Genomic DNA, 22,500 nt, shown 5'->3' with positions numbered 1-22,500 from the left:
TCCTTCTGCTGGCTGTGTGCACAATTCACAAAAATAAAACAATACAAGTGTGTGAAGCAGTTTCGGATGCAATCCCAACAACAAAAGGTGATATTCATATGCAAATATTACAGTAACACATATGGTGGAGGTGACCCCCACCCTCTCCTACCCCAGGAAAAAATACTGTACAAAGTAATCAGGCCAAGTACACTTCTTTTAAACTGCATGGAACTCCATCTTGTTGGTATGTAACCGGTAACTGCAAGCTGACGTGCTGTGGTAAAACGGAATAACAAACTCAGGTCCCAGTCCCAGACAGTGCACACATGTTAAATTATTATTTTCTTTCTCTGAAATCGGCAGCATAACTTAACTTGCTAAAATCAATGTGATAGCAAATGTGAACCGACCCTACCACCACTATTGCATTAAAGCTATCTAAAGAGAGTTCTAATTGTGAGTCTTTGAGTTCCTTCTTGCTATAGAACCGCACTGTGCCAGAAATACCAGTACAAAGTTGAGTTGAAACAAGTGCCATAATAATAACATATTTCAGCCATCCAGTACTCTGCCAGACTTTGTAACACAGCCCAACATGACTGTAACTGCAACTGCCAAAAAACAGCTACACCTAGTACACCAACTGTAATTAAAGACATTAAAAAAGGGTGGGAGGGGTCCTCGTGACATGCCAATAATTTCACAGTTGCACACCACACTTGACAAAACACAGCAAATGAAGTAGTTATGGAACAAACAATCCTATGTTAATCACGCTGTGTTTTAGTTGAAAATATACAATTTTCAGCTGATTCAATGGAGACATTTGGTAGCAGAAAACCAGATTCCCATCCTCAGAAATCTATTGACAGCAATCAAAAAATGCTGCTCAAACAAGTCCAGGAACTGCCCTTTGTCTATAGAAAAGAATTCAACTTAGATCCTTTTGTCAAGGTCAAAGTTTAACTGCCAGTGCATGGCTAATGAAAATCTGAACAGATGCCCATAATCTCCAGTCTTCTTGATAACATTCTGGGTGTCCAGGTTGAATGCAAATAAATAAGTCCCCAGTTCAGCAGCAACAAGAAAAGCATGCACATAAAAATTGGTGTGCTTAAGGAGGACATGCTGAATTGCTAATCAGTGGTTGTGCTTCTAAGCTTCTTCACATGGGCTCTGGCATCAAACAACTGTTTTTTTTAGTCTATGGCCTCTAAGTTACTCTGATAGGCAGTTAGGCACTGTTTGACAATGTGGATGTCCTTACGCATGCCCCTGCACATTGCGGGGTATGCCGATATGAGGGGGTTGGTTAATGTTCATCCTTCCTTTACATCTTTGTTGTGGGACTAACCTACTGCTCCTTTCCATAGATATAAATGCAATACACAGGCTTGGATTGCATGAACTTGTGCTATATGGACAGTGTTTGATTCATAATAAGGCCTTTTATACACTGGTACAAGATCCACTGATTTTGAGGTGTTATTGAGACAATCCATCATTTTGCATTATACATGAATTCCATTGTGGGTGTTCCCCAGAACTTCTCAGTTCACTGTGTATTACGATTGCCTGTAATACTTCACTAACAACTTTTCTTTTCATTAGATCAAAAGTAGAAATCCTTTATATTTCCTGGAATGTTTTTTTCCATTTGCAACATTCTATAGCTAGCATGATATGGTCATATTTAGTGTTGTGGTGCATTATAATCTTTAAGGTTATACCAGTTTAAGATGACTTTTTGTGAAAGCATGCACTGTCATTACTACCCGAATGCTTCATAAGGAAATCTCAATGGGTATATTGCAAAAGTATGAGGGTGAACTTTGAAGCCTGGAATTGCGACAATGAAATAAAATGTGTGAACACCGATGAGAATTGGACTTGCTTTTATTTCAAACTATATTCAATAGTTCAAAAAATGTTCCAATTGTGCTTGACTCATATAAAAGGAAATACACTTTAGAGGAATGCTAACTGGAATTAAGTAGAAAGAAAGTTATTTTGGCAGACGGAAATACAACCTCCTCTAAGAAACAGTTTTAAATACAAAAATGTTTTGATCTGCTCAGACTAGTTATAATGAAAGCAATGAAAAGTGCAAACTTGCTTCAGCATTTCACAATAAGGATAATAAGGGATGTTTTTATAAGCACATAAGAAGCATAGTAATAGTAATAGTAATAGTAATAGTAATAGTAATAGTAACAGTAACAGTAACAGTAATAGTAATAGTAATAGTAATAGTAACAGTAACAGTAACAGTAATAGTAACAGTAATAGTAATAGTAATAGTAACAGTAATAGTAACAGTAATAGTAATAGTAATAGTAATAGTAATAGTAATAGTAATAGTAATAGTAATAGTAATAGTAACAGTAACAGTAACAGTAATAGTAATAGTAATAGTAATACTAACAGTAATAGTAATAGTAATAGTAATAGTAATAGTAATAGTAATAGTAATAGTCTTACACTGAAAAAATGGAACTATTATTGGAAGTATCCAGATTGCATTAATGTTGCCAAATGTGTTTCAAGTATAGACAATCTGAAATCAGACCAATCCTTTTGTGGCTTGAATCATTACAAAACAAGTTGTCTTAGTATAATGAATGAGCGGATAGAAGATGTCCTTAAAAATCAAAGCTGATTGTACTGCAGACCTGACAAACTGAATAGGTATTTTATGTCTAAAGTGAGAGAATGTCTAGACCTTGATTTTTTTTTTGTTCAGCACTATTTATTATATATGCATGTTGCTTCTCAGTTTAAACAACAAAAATACATTTTCCTCATCTTTAAAGGAGGAGCTGTAGGAGATGTTAACAGTTACAGACCAATAACCATTACTGGAATAATATGTAAATGATTTGAAAGAGACCTGTTGTAGCTAATTGCTGAGTCTTTGTCCAATAGTTTTACTAGCCAGTATGGCTTTAGTATAGGAAGATCCTGTATTGCAAATTCAATAAGCTTTTAAACACTAGTAGCTATTTTGAACATAGGTCTGCTAGTACATAATATTTTTGATTAAGCCAAAGTCTTTGATTACATCCCTTACTAAACAATTATTCACACATTGCAAATGTGTGGGGTAAATCCTTTCACAGTTATCTGGATAAGCCATTATCTGTTAGAAGAGAATATGCAGTTACCCAGGGATTCATTAACAAGTGTGTACACTTCACGCTAAGCCTACATGATTTGTGCATGCTAAAGCTGCTACAAAAGCCTTTACATTGAGCAGCAACTTTTCATGGGCAGCACAAGTATTAGTGGCTATGAAAAGTTGCACAGAAGCTCGAGCAGAAAATGTAAAGGAAAAAGGAGTTGCCTGCAGGTAAACCTAGTGAGTGAGCGCATGCGGACAGCATAATACAAGGCAAGGTCAACTTTAATGAAAGAATTAAGATCTAGAGGAAGATAAACAGGGACACTGTACTCAGATATAGGGATAAGTGCACATATAAGAAATATGGGCAGCTAAATGGGGAAATTGTATACAGATATAGGAGATTAGTGCACATATACGAAACATGGGAAGCCAAATGAGGAAACTATACTCAGATATAAGGGATCAGTGCACAAACAAGAAGCGGGGGAAGCTAAACAATGAAACTATAGTTACACAGTAAATGTGATTATTGCACAAAGAGCATTTTACTTAGAAATAGTTCTTCATATTGATATACTAAAAGTAACCCTATTCACTTTATTTAGCCATGTACATAAATAAAAATGGAAATTCTGTCAAATGATGTGGCAGGGACACAAACAAAAGGGTAATAAAGTGGTCCAAATGTGATACATGTATATCAAATTCTGATTTCAGAGACAAATTAACAAGGGCAGTAAATACAGTAGTGCATATTTGCATATACTGCAGTTATTGCATATCAGATATGTATGCAGAAAGGTATATTTTGTAAATGACAGTATGCTGTATTCTCAAGTTCATCATGTATAAACACAAATCAACAGTTGTGTCATGAACTTCAGAAAGGGACATTTCTGTTCCATTTGTCAGTACTTATAACCATAGAAAGGGTATTCTACATTTAGACAGGTAACAACCAAGCATGTGTTGAATATTAATGCAAATGATAAACATGAGTATAATTTCACTCATAAAATGTACGATTGCCACTATACATGTTTTGTGCAATGATCATTATTATTTATGTCACTCCCATGATTTCACTGACAATGTCTAGCTACATATATATATATATATATATATATATATATATATATATATATATATATATATCTATAGCAGATGTATTAAAAAGTCTGCTATTGGAATGTATACCATGGGAGTGATTAATAGTAATAAATTACAACCACATGATTAATTCCATAACACACATGCAGGTTAAAGAGTTCTGAGGCTTGCATCACCTTATGCATATTTAGGAAAGAATACTGACATTTGTTATGGCAGCGTACAGACCTTTGACAATGTGGAAGTATGGAGAAGAATCATGGACACCTCTGGAATCATTCCAGTGAGAGCATTAAGTAAGGAAATAAAAGATTTTTAAGCAACATGCATGTCGTCAACCCAGCCACTGGGGATGCACAAGCCAGTGCATTTCTTTGTGCCAGTCCCAAGCCCGGATAAATGGGGAGTGTTGCGTCAGGAAGGGTATCCAGCATAAAACTTCTGCCAAAAAATTACTGATGCGGAGAACTTTTCATAATTGCATACCGGATCGGTCGAGGCCCGGGTTAACAACGACCGCCACCAGTACTGTTAGCCAACAGGGTGCTGGCGGAAATTGGGCTACTGTTGGCCGAAGGAGAAGAGGAGGGCAAAGGCATGCCTGAAGGCAGGAAGAGAGGAGGAAGGTTAGGAGTGTAGCAGTGAGGGTAGGAACTTTGAATGTTGGCAGTATGACTGGTATAGGAAGAGAGCTAGCTGATATGATGGAGAGAAGGAAGGTTGATATATTATGTGTGCAAGAGACCAGATGGAAGGGAAGTAAGGCCAGGTGTTTAGGAAATGGGTTCAAATTGTTTTATCATGGTGTGGATGGCAGGAGAAAAGGGGTAGGGGTTATCCTAAAGGAACAATATGCCAAGAGTGTTTTAGATGTGAAGAGAGTGTCTGACAGAGTGATGTTTATGAGGCTCGAAATTGATGGTGTAATGATGAATGTTGTTAGCGCATATGCTCCACAAGTTGGGTTTGTGATGGATGAGAAAGAGAAATTTTGGAGTGAGTTGGATGAAGTTGTGGTGAGTGTACCCAAGGGTGAGAGACTAGTGATTGGAGCGGACTTTAATGGGCATGTTGGTGAAGTGAACAGAGAGGATGAGGAAGTGATGGGTAGGTATGGTGTTAAGGAAAGGAATGCATAAAGTCAGATGATTGTGGATTTTGCAAAAAGGATGGACATGGCTGTGGTGAATACGTATTTTAAGAAGAGGGAGGAGCATAGAGTGATGTACAAGAGTGGAGGAAGATGCACACAGGTGGATTATATCCTATGTAGGAGGGCCAGTCTGAAGGAGATTGGAGACTGTAAAGTGGTGGCAGGGGAAAGTGTAGTTAAGCAGCATAGAATGGTGGTCTGTAGAATGACATTGGTGATCAACAAGAGGAGGAGGAGTGTGAAAGCTGTGCCAAGGATTAAATGGTGGAAGTTAAAAAAGGGTGATTGTGAAGTGGAGTTTAGGGAAGAGTTAAGACAGGCACTGGGAGGCAGTGAAGAGTTACCGAATAGCTGGGTAACTACAGCAGAACTAGTAAGGGTGACTGCTAGAAAGGTGCTTGGTGTGACATCTGGACAGAGGAAGGAGGACAAGGAGACCTGGTGGTGGAATGAGGAAGTACAGGAGAGTATACAGAGGAAGAGGCTGGCAAAGAAGAAGTGGGATTGTCAAAGAGATGAAGAAAGTAGACATGAGTATAAGGAGATGAGGCGCATGGCAAAGAGAGAGGTGGCGAAAGCTAAGGATAAGGCATATGGAGAGTTGTATGAGAGATTGGACACTAAAGAGGGAGAAAAGGACCTGTACCGATTAGCTAGACAGAGGGACAGAGCTGGGAAAGATGTGCAGCAAGTAAGGGTGATAAAGGATAGTGAGGGAAAGGTACTCACAAGAGAGGAGAGTGTGTTGAGTAGATGGAAAGAGTATTTTGAGAGGCTGATGAATGAAGAGAATGAGAGAGAGAGAAGGTTGGATGATGTGGGGATAGTGAATCAGGAAGTGAAACAGATTAGCAAGGAGGAAGCAAGGGCAGCTATGAAGAGGATGAAGAATGGAAAAGCTGTTGGCCCAGATGACATACCAATGGAAGCATGGAGGTGCTTAGCAGAAATGGCAGTGGAATTTCTAACTAGATTGTTTAATGAAATTTTGGAAAGTCAGAGGATGCCTGAGGAGTGGAGAAAAAGTGTTTTGGTACCTATCTTTAAGAATAAGGGTGAAGTGCAGAGCTGCAGTAACTACAGAGGGATAAAACTGATCAGTCACAGCTTGAAGCTATGGGAAAGAGTAGTAGAAGCTAGGTTAAGAAGGGAGGTGATGATTAGTGATCAGCAGTATGGTTTCATGCCAGGAAAGAGCACTACAGATGCAATGTTTGCTCTGAGAGTGTTATTGGAGAAATACAGAGAAGGTCAGAAGGAGTTGCATTGTGTCTTTGTAGACTTGGAGAAAGCATATGACAGGGTGCCTAGAGAAGAGTTGTGGTATTGTATGAGAAAGTCGGGAGTGGCAGAGAAGTATGTAAGAGTGGTACAGGATATGTACGAGGGTAGTGTGACAGTGGTGAGGACTGCAGTGGGAGTGACAGATCCGTTTAAGGTGGAGGTGGGATTACATCAAGGATCAGCTCTGAGTCCTTTCTTATTTACAGTGGTGATGGACAGGTTGACAGATGAGATCAGACAGGAGGCCCCGTGGACTATGATGTTTGCAGATGACATTGTGATCTGTAGTGAGAGTAGGAATCAGGCTGAGGAGACTCTGGAGAGGTGGAGATATGCTCTAGAGAGCAGAGGAATGAAGGTCAGCAGGGCTAAGACAGAATATATGTGTGTAAATGAGAGGGAGGATAGAGGAATGGTGAGGATGCAGGGAGTAGAGTTGGTAAAGGTGGACGAGTTTAAGTACTTGGGATCAACAGTTTAGAGTAATGGTGAATGTGGAAGAGAGGTGAAGAAGAGAGTACAGGCAGGGTGGAATGGGTGGAGAAGAGTGTCAGGAGTGATTTGTGACAGATGGGTACCAGTAAGAGTGAAAGAGAAGGTCTACAAGAGGGTAATGAGACCAGCTATGTTATATGGGTTGAAGACAGTGGCATTGACAAAAAGGCAGGAGTCAGAGCTGGATGTGGCAGAGTTAAAGATGTTAAGATTTGCACTCGGTGTGACTAGGATGGATAGGATTAGGAATCAGTATATTAGAGGGTCAGCTCATGTTGGACAGTTTGGAGACAAAGCAAGAGAGACGAGATTGCATTGGTTTGGACATGTGCTGAGGAGGGATGATGGGTATATTGGGAAAAAGATGCTAAGGATGGAGCTGCCAGGTAAGAGGAAAAGAGGAAGGCCTAAGATAAGGTTTATGGAAGTGGTGAGAGAGGACATGCAGGCGGTTGGTGTGACAGAGCAAGATGCATAGGATAGGAAGAAATGGAAAGAGATGATCCACTGTGGCAACCCCTAATGGGAAAAGCCGAAAGAGGATGATGATGTCGTCAATAGTAGGTAAGTGAGTGTTAATGCATGTTGTATATATGTAGAAAAATACTGGCAAGCATGACATGCACATAGGTGTCTCACTGAGCAGAATACCCACAGAATAATGATCTGATGCCCATATTGCCATTGTCTAAATATAGCAGATATGACATACGTATATGCACAGTGAGGAAATGCTAATATGGCATATGTGAAAATACACATAAATCAAGGAACAGGTCAAGTGTATTCCATCCCCTGACAAAAGGGTTATTTTTCTGAATATCATGATGTATATCAAAATGACTTAAATGTATTTATGTCTATATTACAAAGGAAGATGCAACCCACAGAAGATATGGGCAAAATAAAAGTACATGCTAGCAGTATGCCATTAAGACATCAGTTAATGTGCAGAAGCTACCACTTTCAGTCTACAATTATCTGCATCTATGATACACATGTCTCAATATAAGCAATGATATGTCATGTCCTTCCCAATGTTAATGCCACACCACACAGGCTGACCTGAATGAGTGCATTAAAGTACCTATTTGAATGCAGTATGTTGTAACTGATATATACAGCCCTAAAGTGAGTTTGGTGAATAATCATATTAAGAACTGTAAGGCAGTACACTGACATAGAACACACCCATTTGAAGCATTAATGTCTATTACTAAGTGACTCCTTGTACATTTACATTGTACCTACACCAAATGTACACTGACCTGTGACAAATGTTGTTATCCCTCACTAGAAGGATACTAACTCTATCACATAGATGTTGGCAAAGCCAACATTAGAGTGCATAATTCAATTAAGTCCTGACCAAGAACAAGAAATTAAAAGAATTATCTCATGACATTCCATAATTAAGGTTCTTTTTGCTACACTGTGCACATCTACTACATAATTATACTGGGCATGCTTACAAGGAATTTCAACGACTACTACCATAACTTTAACTATACAACAAACACACAAGAAAATGTCATAACATAGGCTCGCTCTCACTTTCTGATGACTTTGCAGCATGCTGCACATTAAGAACTGTTATGGAAGCCCTTATGTCTTATAAAGCTCTAGTGTGCGAATAAAATAGCTACAGTAATACATAACTGTATTACTATAGTTACATACATGTTTGTGTGAAGACATGCAATACAGAGCATTATTATCTGGATAATAAGTAATGCCTGTGAGGAATCACAGACATAATCAGCATTTGCCTATTGGTAGACCCAAACAAATGACAGGACAGAACACAGAGAGAGATGGGTATCAACCATTGACACCACAGAAGCTGGCATATTGGTTGTGCATGATTAACACCATTGAAGGGATTACATCAGTCTTCTATTATAATGTGTATGGATTCCCTAACTTGGAGTGCGAGATCTTAAAAATGTGGCCCCTGACTGTACCATAATAACTTTCCTTGTTTAAGTCACTCATCGACAGACAGACAGATGTTACCAGATTCAAACCCCCTGGCAGTCATACTACACATTCTACAGAGCTGTATATTACCGGCATCTGCCATAGGAGATAGTTTTGGAGCTTGCCACAAATAACATTAATCATGATTTGAAGTAAGAAAGGCTTTTGATGTCAATTTATCCAATAACAATTTATCAGCATGATGAAAAGGAGGTAGCTATGTTAATGTTTTCACAATTGTGAACAGTACAACATTATTTTTGTTAGACAAGCCAGTGTTTTCCATCCACATTGTTTTTTACACCCACAGTCCCAGATTCAAACCACAGCTTAGCTGTGTAGATAGATATACTATACAGGTCAGTGCTAACTGCATGTGTCACATGATTACATATGATAGAATAATCCTAGAGCACCTTTTCACTGAAATCCTCAGATATGTCAAAAGTTGTTTGTTCAACATAAAAATGTATACATAAATCTTGATACAATGATGCATGTCTTAAGTCAGTACACTCACATAAATGTGTCCTCCTCTAGAATTGAACAGTTGCCTATGTAAGTCCACAGGCCAAAGAAGTGTGTAATAATCACACATGCCATAGTAGAACTTTAACACAACTGTGAGACTCCACCTGTGTGAAGTCATTACATCATATGATTGTGTGACAAACCAGTTCTTTGAGGTAAAAGAGTGAAGAGTCCTCTTTTTAGTAGAAGTCATTCAGGAATAGCAGTATGCTGACACAGAATGATTATAGTCACTTACTGTAGGTTTTGAACACCTAACTATGCGACTACAGAAGCTATAGGATATTGTGATGAGTGAGCATGCCACAGAAGTCTTACTACAGTAGTGATATATATGTAGATTTGAAGCCATTACATCATATTATTGCTATAAGACATATGTGTGCCTGTACCTTGGTTAAAAGAGTGCTGGGAATTGTATCACTGTCACACAATATTTCCTGATGCTATGTATACCCAAACACATGTGATGCATAGAACAGTCATCACTGTGATGGTAGAATCCCAATCATGCACAATGTGTAGATGATTACAGATTTGAACTCATGGCTTACTAAGGCAACAACATACTGAACATTGTCTCAGTTCCTCATGCCAGAGGAGAAGGCTTAATATCAATATTAGAAATGGCATATTTTATCAGCTGGTTTCATCATTGTTAAACAAAGCATTTGTCTGTGAAAAAATGGACATTCTTGTATGCTGTACATGTACACAGCAGATGGGTGGGTGACAACATTGTTACCTACATGTATATTCACAGTCAATGTGACACAACTGAGTCTAAGGAGTAATAGCTGGATTAAAACTAACTACTTAACTAAGATCACAAACTAGAGAACACTACATGAATTGCAAGTGTCACAAGAGATGTTGATTTACAACTGTGACAGTGTACAGTTACATGTATGACATCATCATTGTTCAATTGGGTGTTGGTTCTGCTAGGAAGTCAAAAAGTACAGAAAGAGCCTAATAACACTCTACAGCTACACATCCTGTATGTCTTTGATGCCTTTTCTACACAGCACAGGTGAGAAACACACACTCACAATAGTCAATCAATACTAGATTCAAACGATCTACCTATTGAGTTACACGGTCTGTTAAAACACAGTATTAACAGCCAACTGTGAGATGACACATTTTTAAATCATTATCTTACCAGTGTGTTTCCAAAACTGGTTTTGCCTGGGGATGCTAGAAATATATAAGGCAGCCCACTGCCAGTAAATATAAAGTCTCCTAAGTGTAAACATGCATAACAGGTACTGTGATGGAGCCAGGTGTACATAACAGTACACACAGCCACACTAATTAAGGAGCGCTGGATTCAAACCACCTATCTATCTAGTTACACAATCTATTGAGCACAGTATTAACTGTATGCATCACAAAAGAAGTCTGACTTTTACAGGTAGAGTGTGCATTTTTGTCAGGATGACTTCATCAATGTGTTCTAGAGAAGATGTCTGTGTTAAAAGTGGGGGTGGAGATCTCCCAAATGTAAATATTTCTCCTGAGTGTGAGTGGATACAGTGCATCAGTTGTTGATGTTATACTTACCTGACACTAGAGCCATGCACACATGATCACCACTGTTGGAGTCAAATCACCTACCTGATTATACACTCTTAAGGACTCAGTATCAATCGCAAATGCCACAGGAGAAGTTGGACTTTAAATGTTTGAAAATGAACACTTATAAGGATTACCATATCAGAGTTTGGCAGAGAAGCTACTCTGTTTCACAGATATTGATGAAAAGGTCTTTGTCTTGAAATGCAGAAGTAATAGCAATATGCTGATCCCAAATGGTGAGACTGTCACAGATGATTTCAGAAGATAAGTTTGCGAAGGAATTAGATTTATTAAAAAGGATGTTATATGAGAGGGAGTACCCAGTAATATTGTGTGAAGAGGAAGACAGAGACGTGATTGGTAAGAGAACTACTAATTTTAAGCCTATTTTAAATGAGGAAAACAGAAATGAAGTAACTGATACCCTGAATGCTGTATTTGATAAGAGGATGATCTTACCCTTTAATTTTAAAAGTAATAAAATTAAAGAAATCATGGTAAGAAATTAGAAGGTTTCAGTTAATGTGCATAAAGCATATTGAAAAAGCTGGGTACTGATATTAATTTTATATTTAAAAGGGGTAAAAACCTCAAGAATATTCTTCAAAGGAACATTTGTGACAGTAAAAATGAAAATGGTTATATGGAAACATTTTGCACTTCCCGTTATTGCCCATATATTATTGTTAGTGATAAATTAATATTGTCAGTTCGTCTAAATGCATACATTACATGGGTAGATACAATTGCACTATATGGCAGGGGTTGTGTATGTAGCCTGTTCCCAACATGCCAAGCTCTTTATATAGACAAGACAAAGATATCTTTAAAATGTTGACTATTTGAAAATTTTTACTGTATAAGGAGGGGAAACACTAAAAATACCTTTGTTAAACACTCTTTAGTGTGCATTAGTCATCACACTTTTAATTTTTAGTACTATACCATTTTAGAGTATAGTGAATTATTGTGGCAACTATTACTGGAGGCAGCTTTGTTCCCTGGTTTAAATGATAACATTTCTTTAAACAGGGTGTGCAATCTATGAGATTATGAGATTATGACTGATTTTAACTTATATATTTGTTAATTTGTTATTATTAAATGTTTTGATATTGTTAGGGTTAAATGTGTGTATATATCTTTAAGGATTTTGTTAATTAATTATTGGAGGGAAGTTGTTGGGGTATAGAAATTATTCAAATATGTATTTGTTTCATTCTGATGAAGTCCACATAATCAGGACAAAAGCACTTAATATTAAAGAGTGAGCATTTTTGCTACCGGCGACTTCAGTATTATTTTTGGTTTGTTTGTGGTTTGTTTGTAATTTATGTGTAATGTATAATACCCAGAATGATATCACAGTACACACAGAAAATGATTGATTTCAACAATTGGCAACGTTTCTGGTGTCATTTTAAGGGGATCCAGTATCTGTCTGCCTCGGATGACATGATTGACAGACCTTGATGCTTTTCCAGAAATGGCCTGCATCTGTCACCCCTGGGCTTCCGGACACTGGCCAAGCCTCTTGCCACCCCTATAGTTCCTTTTTTAGGTGGTGCTCTAAAGAACAAATTACCACTGTAACAGCTACAAACAAATGCAGTCTGAAGGTCATGCTGTTCAATGCTAGAAGTCTAAATCTCAAAATGCACTCACTCGAAGCACAGCTTAAAATGGAGAACATCAACATTTGTGCTGTAACAGAGACCTGGCTCAAGGCAGCAGAAAGCACCCCTGTATTACCAGGCTATAACTCATTCCACACCTTCTGGCCTCAGAACTTGGACCGAAGCTCCAAAGGCGGTGGTGTTTCCACATTCATAAAGGATGCTCAGACATACAGACTGGTAGCCCAACATAATGCATCTGAGATACTTCAGGTGCAGCTAACATTGGGTAAGACAGCGATTCAGGTCGCAGCCTGCTATAGGTCCACAACCATGTCCCTAGACTCACATTCCATGTTCCTAAGCACCATGGAGAATATTGGGGTCCAACCTCACACTCTCATACTGGGCGACTTCAACTACCCCTCCGTTAACTGGGAAAACTACTCATGTACCAATACACTTGCCCAACGTTTCCTGGAATTAATTAATTCCAATGCCCTAGAGCAGCTCATTCTTACCCCCACTAGAGGTAGCAACATCCTTGACCTGGTCATTACTAACATGGGCGACCATTGCTCTACACCAATAGTCAACTACTCCCTAGTTAGATCCGACGACAAACTAATCACCTTGGAAATCCACATCACCCCCCCCCCCCAACAAAGTTAACCACCATGAAAAGCTTCTCCAAAGCTAACTTTGGGCTTCTAAAAACAGAGGTGGCTAACTTCACGGCACCCATGCAAATGAAGAATAGTTGCATGATGACCGAATCATACACCAATGCACTGTAAGAACACATGCACAAATGACTGGATCTTGCCATACCCAACAGAACCAAGCTGCTTTCCTCAAAAAAAAAGAAAGCCAATCTGGTGGTCTCCTGCTATAAACAAACTCTACAATAGAAGGAGGAAACTGATGCAGAACAAGGTGAAGTCCCAAGACTGGAAAAACTCCTTTATGAGTCTCAACAAAAAGTTGAGATCATTCATCAAATCCTCCAAAGCTAGCTATGAAAACTGAATTGCAGCAGATAGTAAAGACAATAAGGCTTCCTATAGTTATGTAAAGAATCTCCACGGCAATACCCAGATTTGCTCTGGGCTACTGCACAATGATAACACCTATACTGAGCCAATAGATATTGCCAATATACTGGCTGACAGATTCAGTGCCAACTTTACCCCTCTCTTCCCCACCAAAGGACCAATCACAATACTAGTAGAATGTCAGGCACCCAGTATTACTGCTGCACAGGTTAAAACAGCACTGTCTAAGGCCAGGAATACAGCTTCTATGGGACCTGACAATATCCCTGGCTGTGTTCTACATGAACTACAGAGTGAACTGGCACCTCACCTGTGTGCCCTGTTCAATCACAGCCTCATCTCAGGCTTTGTCCCTACCGAATGGTGCACTGCTACAATCATCCCTCTCCACAAAGGAGGAGCAACTACAGACCCTGGGAACCATCGCCCCATTAGCTTGATGAGTCTGATATGCAAGGCTATGGAATGCATCATTATGGACCTAATAAACAAGGATATAGGGAATCTCTAAACTCTGGATCCTATGCAGTTTGGTTTTGTGAACGGTAGATCATGCCTGCTCAACTTGGCTAACTTCTTTAAGTCAGTCACCAGAGGTGTGGATGAAGGCAAGGTGGTTCATACAGCCTACCTTGATCTGGCCAAGGCCTTTGATACCATTCCCCACCCAGGAATCATAGAAAAACTCAGTAAGCTAGGCATCAACCCCTATATCACTAGGTGGGTGGCAAACTGGCTCACAGATAGAACCCACAGTGTGAAAGTAGCTGACTCCAAGTCAGACTGCCGACCAGTCACGAGTGGAGTCCCATAGGGTTCGGTCCTGTGTCCTCTCCTGTTTGGTATCTACTTCTCTGAAGTCCAGGCCAACATGAAGGGACTCTAGCTGACAAAGTTTGCAGACGATTGCAAGTTGGGAGCTATTATTAACTCCCCAAGTGATGATGACATCCTAGAGTAAGGCCTCACTGAGACCAATGACTGGTGTCAGAACCATGGCCTTAAGCTCAATGCCAAAAAATGTGTTGTCATCTCCCTTGAATTGCCACATCAATGGTAGTCCACTGAACACAGAAGGTGTTATAAGAGATCTGGGAACACAGGTTGACAGCAACCTCTCTTTTGACCACCACATTGCCACTGCGGTCAGAAAGTCCTTCTATGTGGCACCTCGCATTACTAAGGGTTTTGAATCTAGGAAGAAAGAGGTCATTGTCTCCCTCTACTTTTCCTCATTAGGCCAATCATTGAGTACAATGTCCCATTTGGCATGTACCTCACTAGATACCTGCAACAACTGGAGAGGCTGCAAAAGAACCTCACAAAGAGGATCCTAGGCATTAAACACTTGTCTTATATGGACAGACTAAAAAAACTACAACTATTTTCTGTCTCATATTGCCTACTTAGAGGCGATCTCTGCTTGACTTACAAAGCCATGTCTGACCCAGCTCTGTTAGAAATGCTACATCTAAAAAATCCCAATCCTTCCACACCACACGCTCCAGCGACCTCAACCTCATTACCACAATCAACAGAACATGCTGGAGGGACAGGTACATAACCCAGAGACTGCCCATGTTATGGAACAGACTTCCCATACATATCAAACAAAGCACCTCACTGGCCATCTTCAAGAGAAATCTTGATGAGTGGATGAGAAATAGAAAGTTCACCCCGGGGACCAGTCCAGTGGCTCTAATCAACAGAAGCACTGGGAACTAAGATTGGGTGGCACAATGCCAGGGTAATCCTATGCGCTAGGCTTGTAAAAGCTCCAGGGCCATTAGCCTAGTACACACCTATGAACCTATGAACCTATGAACATTACAGCTTCTTTTTGTAGTGCAAACATAATACAACATTTAGGCTGATTATGCAGAAGTTAATGCAAAGTGTGTGTGTTACATGTATGAGAAAAATACAAGCCTAATGATTAGTTATTGCATTTAGATTAAAACAGTACAACATTTTAGAATATATATTGCTGTGTTATCATTTAAGAATGCATTATTTTTCTAAAATGATTATATTCACAGTTACTGAATATATGGTTATACTGCAAAAATGACGTGTAGGGCACATATACACTGCAAATGCATGATAGTTTAATTTATACCATTTTCTGCTTCTGTGCTTTGACTTTTGCAGATTTCCTGAGTATAACTTTTTTCTCTGCCAATGAACATTCACGTATACACACACACACACACACACACACACACACACACACACACACACACACACACACACACACACACACACACACACACACACACACACACACACACACACACACACACACACGCGTGTGTAAATACATATGAGAGGAAAAAAGAGAGAGAGAGTGTTTGAGACAGATTACTTTTCTTTTCTTACCCTATTACAGTGTTTACCTGCATCATGTGTATGTGAACAGAGTCTAAACTACTCCAGCTATAAAGTATTTAGGATTCATGAAAACCAAACTGTGCGCATGTAGGTTTTTGCATACTGAAAACACAGTTTAGGCTAACACTTTTTAAGCATAATTTATAAATGGCCATGTCATATGCATGTGGTCAGAAAGCCATACTGTCACTGCAGTTATAATATTGTATAACAGGAAATGTTATGTATTTATTTAGGTTCATAGCTTCATAGGTTCATACTAGGCTATCTGCCCTAGGGCATTTATAAGCCTAGCCAGAATGTGTTTAGCTTTTGCCACCCATTTTAAATTTATTTTGCTATGCCCTTTTTCAAGGTTAGTATACTGTGCCTCTGTCTAACAGTGACACAGAAGTGATACCCGGGGTAAACCTATGATCTCCCATCCACTCATCAAGATTCCTCTTGAAGAGAGTCAATGAGGGACTCTGCCTAACCTGGACTGGGATTTTATTCCAGAGTGAAGGGAGCCTCTGGGTTATGAATCTGTCCCTCCAGCATGTCCTATTTATTTCAGTGCTGAGGTTCAAGTCTCTTGAGCGCGTAGCTCGATGGGATTTGGATTTTCTAGGTGCAGCATGTCCATTAATTCCGGGTTGGACATGGCTTTATATGTCAGGCACAGATCGCCTCGGAACAGGCGGTATGCCACTGAGTAGAGCTGGAGTTTCTTTAACCGGGCAGCATATGGCATCTGTTTTGAGCCCTTTGATCCTCTTGGTGAGGTACTTTTGGGGTCTTTCCAGTTGCTGCAGGTTTCTGGTAAGGTACATCCCAAAAGGGGCATTGTACTCAATTATGGGCCTGATGAGGGATGAGTAAAGGGGCACGATGACCTCCCCTGATCTAGATGTGTATCCCTTCATGATTAGGTGGGCTATATAAAATGTTTTTCTAACCACTTTGGCCACGTCGTTGTCAAATGAGAGATTGCTATCAACTTGGGTCCCCAGGTCCCTAATTACTTCTTCTGTACTTAATGGATTACCACCTATGTGGTAATTTGTGGGCACTTTCTTTTTGCCAAAAGGGATGACTATACACTTTTGGCATTTAGCTTGAGGCCATGGCTCTGGCACCAGTTGTCTGTTTTATGAGGCCCTTTTGGAGGATGCTTGTGCCGGCTGGAGAGTCGATTATGGCCCAGTTTGCAGTCATCTGCGAACTTGGTCAGCCACAGTCCTTCCATGTTGGCCTGTACCTCCGAGAAATATATACCGAACAAGAGAGGTCCCAGGACTGAGCCTTGTGGGACACCACTTGTAACTGGTTTGGAGTCTAACATGGCTCCAGCAATTCTAACCATGTGGGTTCTGTCCTTGAGCCAGTTTGCAATCCATCTAGTGACATAGGGGTTTATATTTAAGCTGGTGAGCTTATCTATAATGCCAGAGTGGGGTATTGTATCGAAGGCTTTTGCAAGGTCCAGGTAGGCTGTGTGGATCACCTTCCCCTTTTCAATGGCCTTGGTGACTGTTTCAAAGAAATCAACCAGGTTTAAGAGGCAGGATCTGCCCTTAACAAAGTCGAACTGGGTAGGATCCAGTGTCTGTAGGTCCCCAATATCTTTATTTATGAGGTCCATGATGATCCTTTCCATAGCTTTGCAGACCAAGCTAGTCAGGCTTATGGGACGATAGTTTCCAGGAACCGTTGAGGCACCACCTTTATGGAGAGGGACCACTGTTGCTGTACGCCACTCTTTGGGCACATATCCTGTAGTAAGGCTGAGATTGAACAGTAGTTTTATGTTTGGGTTTAGCTCTTCTTGGAGTTCATGTAGGACGCAGCCCGGGACACCATCTGGTCCCATTGATGCTGTGTTTTTTGCTTTGGAGAGGGCAGCTCTTACCTGAGCATCCGAGATGTCAGGAGGGCAGCACTCTGCTGGGATAGATATTTGCCCTTTTGCTGGGGAGGGGAGTTTGCTGAACCTGTCAGCTAGGATGTTGGCAATGTCTGTGGGTTCGGTGTATTTTTTGTCATTTTGGACTAACTCTGAGCATATCTGGGAATTACCACCCAGGTTCCTAACATAACTAAAGAAAGCCTTGTGATTATCCTTAGTGTCCTGTGCAATTTTTCTCTCGAAGCTGGCCTTAGACAATTTTATGAGTGCGGTAGTTTTTTGCTAATACTGATCAGTGATGCCTTCCCTTTTTGGGATTTTGCTCTATCATTTAGTAGCTTCCTCCTTCTATTGTATAGTTTGTTTATGGCTGGGGTCCACCAGACAGGACGTCTGCCTTTGGAGGATTGGGTCTTGGTTTTATTTGGGATCGCATGATCCATGCATTCCTGAAGGTGTTCATAGAATGCGTTTATAAAGAATTCTGCGGTCTGGGCCGTATTTTCCACAGGCCCGGGGCTTTGAAGGATTCCACCTCAGTTTTGAGGAGTGTGAAATTTGCTTTAGAGAAGTTTTTCACTGTGGTTTTCTGGGCAGGGGTGGGGTCGGGATGTGAATATCCAGTGAGATTAGTTTATGGTCTGATCTTACCAGTGAGGGATACACTTCTGGTCTGGAGCATAGAGTCCCCATGTTGGTGATGATCAGGTCCAGTATGTTTTCCCTCTTGTGGGAGTGGTAACAAGTTGTTCCATAGCATTTGAGTTTATAAATTCTAGGAACCTTTGGGCTAGGGTGTTGGATCTAGAGTAATGCTCCCAGTCTATGTTTGGGTAGTTGAAGTCGCCCAATATAATGGTGTTTGGAGAGACCTTCATATTTTCCAGTGTTCTCAGGAAGGCCGAGTGGGGTTCCTGGGTTTGGGAGGGTGGTCTGTAGCAGACTATAAACTGGAAGGCAGTTTTACCCACTGTTAGTTGCACATGGATAGTCTCTGATGCTTCGTGCTTTGCCACCAACCTGGAGGTGTGGGTATCTTTGATGAATATCGATACTCCCCCTCCTTTTGAGGTTCGGTCCAAGTTTTGGGGCCGAAAAGCATGGTATGAGGTATAACCTGGTAGTGCTGGGGTGCTGTCGGGAGCCCTGAACCAGGTTTCTGTTACTGCACAGATATCAATGTTCTCTATGCTAAGGAGAGTTTCGAGTGCGTGCATCTTGAGGTTTAGACTTCTGGTGTTGAGTAGCATTACTCTTAGTTTCTTATCCCTTGTGATACCTATGGAGGTGGGTTTGTCTTTTGAGTCTCGCCTAAAAAAGGCACTATTGGGGTAGCAAGAGCCTTTGCCAATATCCGAAAGCCCAGGGGTGACAGGTGCAAGCCATCCCTAGCGAAGCATCGTGGCTTGTCGAGCATATCATCCCAAGCTGACAGGCATTGGATCCCCTTTGAATGACACCAGTACTTAAGCCATTTGTTGAAATTGATCATCTTGTCTTCATATTGTGGCATCATTCTTGGTGAGGGTAAGATGCTACTCAAGGTCAGGGTCATACCGGCCTGGGCTACATGCTCAGAGAGCTCCTCTATGTCTCTTTTCATGTAGTCCAGGGAGGTACGTCTCAGGTCATTCACACCAGCATGGACAATGACTGAGTCATATTTGTACTTGCCTTGGAGTGACCTGAGTGCTTGTGTTATGTGGCGGATCCTAGCAGCCGACAGGGTGCGCACAGTGACCCTCTCCTTGTTCAGCCTGGTGAGCGGGCGCCAGTGTGCCTGATGATAGAGTCACCTATAACAAGTGTATCAGGTGTGTTGTTTAGTCTTAAGGGCTGTGACTGTTTGGCACACTGGCTTTGTGAGATATGTGTTGCACGTGTTTTGTTTTGGGGTAGCGGTTGCTTGGGTGTCTGCTTTGGAGGTCTCTGCTGCTTAGGCAGATCTTTATTTAGAGCCTCCGAGTATGTTTTTGTGTGATTATGTGTTTGGCTTGCTGTCGTGGTAGGTCTATGTGAGACTGGATTTGTAGTGAGTGTGGTTACCTTCTCCTCCTGACTGGTTATGGAAGTACTGAGTTGAGAGAGCTTAGCCTCCAGTTTGGCTATATGGTTGCATCTCTCACATGTGTTGGAATTTGTTGGGAGGAGGAGAGGGTTGTCTGTGTACATGAGTCAGTTGTAACATTGCCTCAAGATTCCCAGATTCACCAGCTGGACCGGAGAGGAGATTGACAACTGACCTTTGGGCATGCTAGAATAATATTGGGAATTCCTTTATAATTGAAAACAAGGGCCAGTGGGGAGTGAGGGTGTAGTGCTTTTAATTTTTAGTGCTGACTTATATAATTGCTTTAGTGAGCAAGTGCCAGGTAACTTAAGTGCAATGTGTTACAGGTAACTTAAATGCAAAACGACAAACAGTAACTTTCTTTCAAGTGAAACAAGGAAATAAGTACAGTAAGCAATGCAGATATCACTAGTGATCCACAGAAGCGCTGAGAAGCTGTGTATTAGGTGGAATTAGCGTTCCAGGGAAATAACAAGCAAACAAACAACAAGCATATAAACAAAGCTAGATTCAGCAGGCCTGGATCTAGTCTATGCTACAGCAAACAAGGTGTACCAATTTCAGTAAGATACAGTTCAAATATTCAGGCACTATAAACCTTTAACCAGAAATTCCCAGCTCAGAAGGGCAGAGTCCAGCCTCTTCTCCCACAAGAGTGCAGACCACGAACCTTCTTAATGTAAAATAACTGGCCTGAAGCCCAAGTGCTTAAACCAGAACTAATACACTTTAAGAATAACAGACACTGGGCTCTCAATCAGCAGTTCCCAACTTAGAAGGATGAAAGCTACCTGTCCTGCCACCACAGTGCATGCTACAAACCTTCCTAATATAAAACAACTGGTCTGAAGCCCAAGTGCTTAATCCAAAAGACTTAGAATGATAGCTACACTTTAATCAAGTTACTACCAAGCAGTAATAAATACAATTGAATACTTTAGAGAATGCCTGGATTAGTGATCAAGTTACACAAACAAAGCTAGATCCAGCTGGCCCAAATCCAGTCTATGCCACAGCAAACAAGGCACACCAACTTCAGTAAGAAGCAGTTCAGATATGCATGCACTATAAGCCTTTAACCAGAAATTCCCAGCTCAGAAGGGCAGAGTCCAGCCTCTCCTCCCACAAGAGTGCAGACCACGAACCCTCTTAATGTAAAATACCTGGCCTGAAAGCCCAAGTGCTTAAACCAGAATTAATACACTTTTAGAATAACAGACATTGAGCCCTCAATCAGCAGTTCCCAACCTAGAAGGATGTAAGCTACCTGTTCTGCCACTACAGTGCAGACCACAAACCCTCTCAGTGCAAAACAACTGGTCTGAAGCCCAAGTGTTTAAACCAAAAGGCTTAGAATGAGTTACACAAAGCAGTAATAAATACAGTTGAGTACTTTTAAGATGATGCAAAAGTAAAATAAAGTAGGTAGAAACACAAGTGCAGTAAAAGCAGATGAAATTGTTTTTTTCTGAACAAGTGCTGAGATCAAAGAAACAGATTTGAGTGCTGAAACTAGAAAACTGGCTAGTTATAAGAAAAAAAAAACTAAGCTAGAAGGCTTCCTTCCAACACAGAAGGGCTTGGGGGCTCAGAAGCCTAGAAATAGTCTATACCACTTTAATATGAACTGGCACCTCACCTAAGTGTCATGTTTAATCATAGCCTCACCGCAGGTTTCATGCCCACTGAGTGGCGGAGAGCTACAGTTATCCCATTCCACAAGCGGGGATCCACCTTGGATCCCGGAAACTACCGTCCCATCAGTCTGACAAGCCTTATCTGCAAGGCCATGGAGCGTATTATCATGGAACTTATAAACAAAGACATTGGCAACCTTCAAACACTGGACTCCACCCAGTTTGGGTTTGTGAAGGGCCGATCTTGTCGCCTGAACCTGATTGACTTCTTTGAATCAGTCTCCAGAGCCATGGACAAGGGTAAGGTGGTCTACACAGCCTATCTAGACCTTGCCAAGGCCTTTGACACCATCCCCCACTCTGGAATCATAGATAAACTTACTAAGTCGAGCATTAATCCCTAAGTCACCCAATGGGTTGCTAAATGGCTTACTGATAGAACCCACACTGTAAAAGTAGCCGACTCCAAATCCAGCTCCAGACAAGTGACAAGTGGAGTACCTCAGGGTTCAGTCCTGGGGCCGCTCTTGTTTGGCATCTACTTCTCTGAAGTACAGGTCAACACTAAGGGACTCTGGCTAACAAAGTTTGCAGATGACTGC

This window comes from Protopterus annectens, chromosome 11.part0 (assembly GCF_019279795.1).
Source record: "Protopterus annectens isolate FY-2018-M chromosome 11.part0, PAN1.0, whole genome shotgun sequence".
NCBI lineage: Eukaryota > Metazoa > Chordata > Ceratodontiformes > Protopteridae > Protopterus > Protopterus annectens.
The sequence above is the reverse complement of the archived record's forward strand: the minus strand, read 5'-3'. Positions refer to the sequence as shown.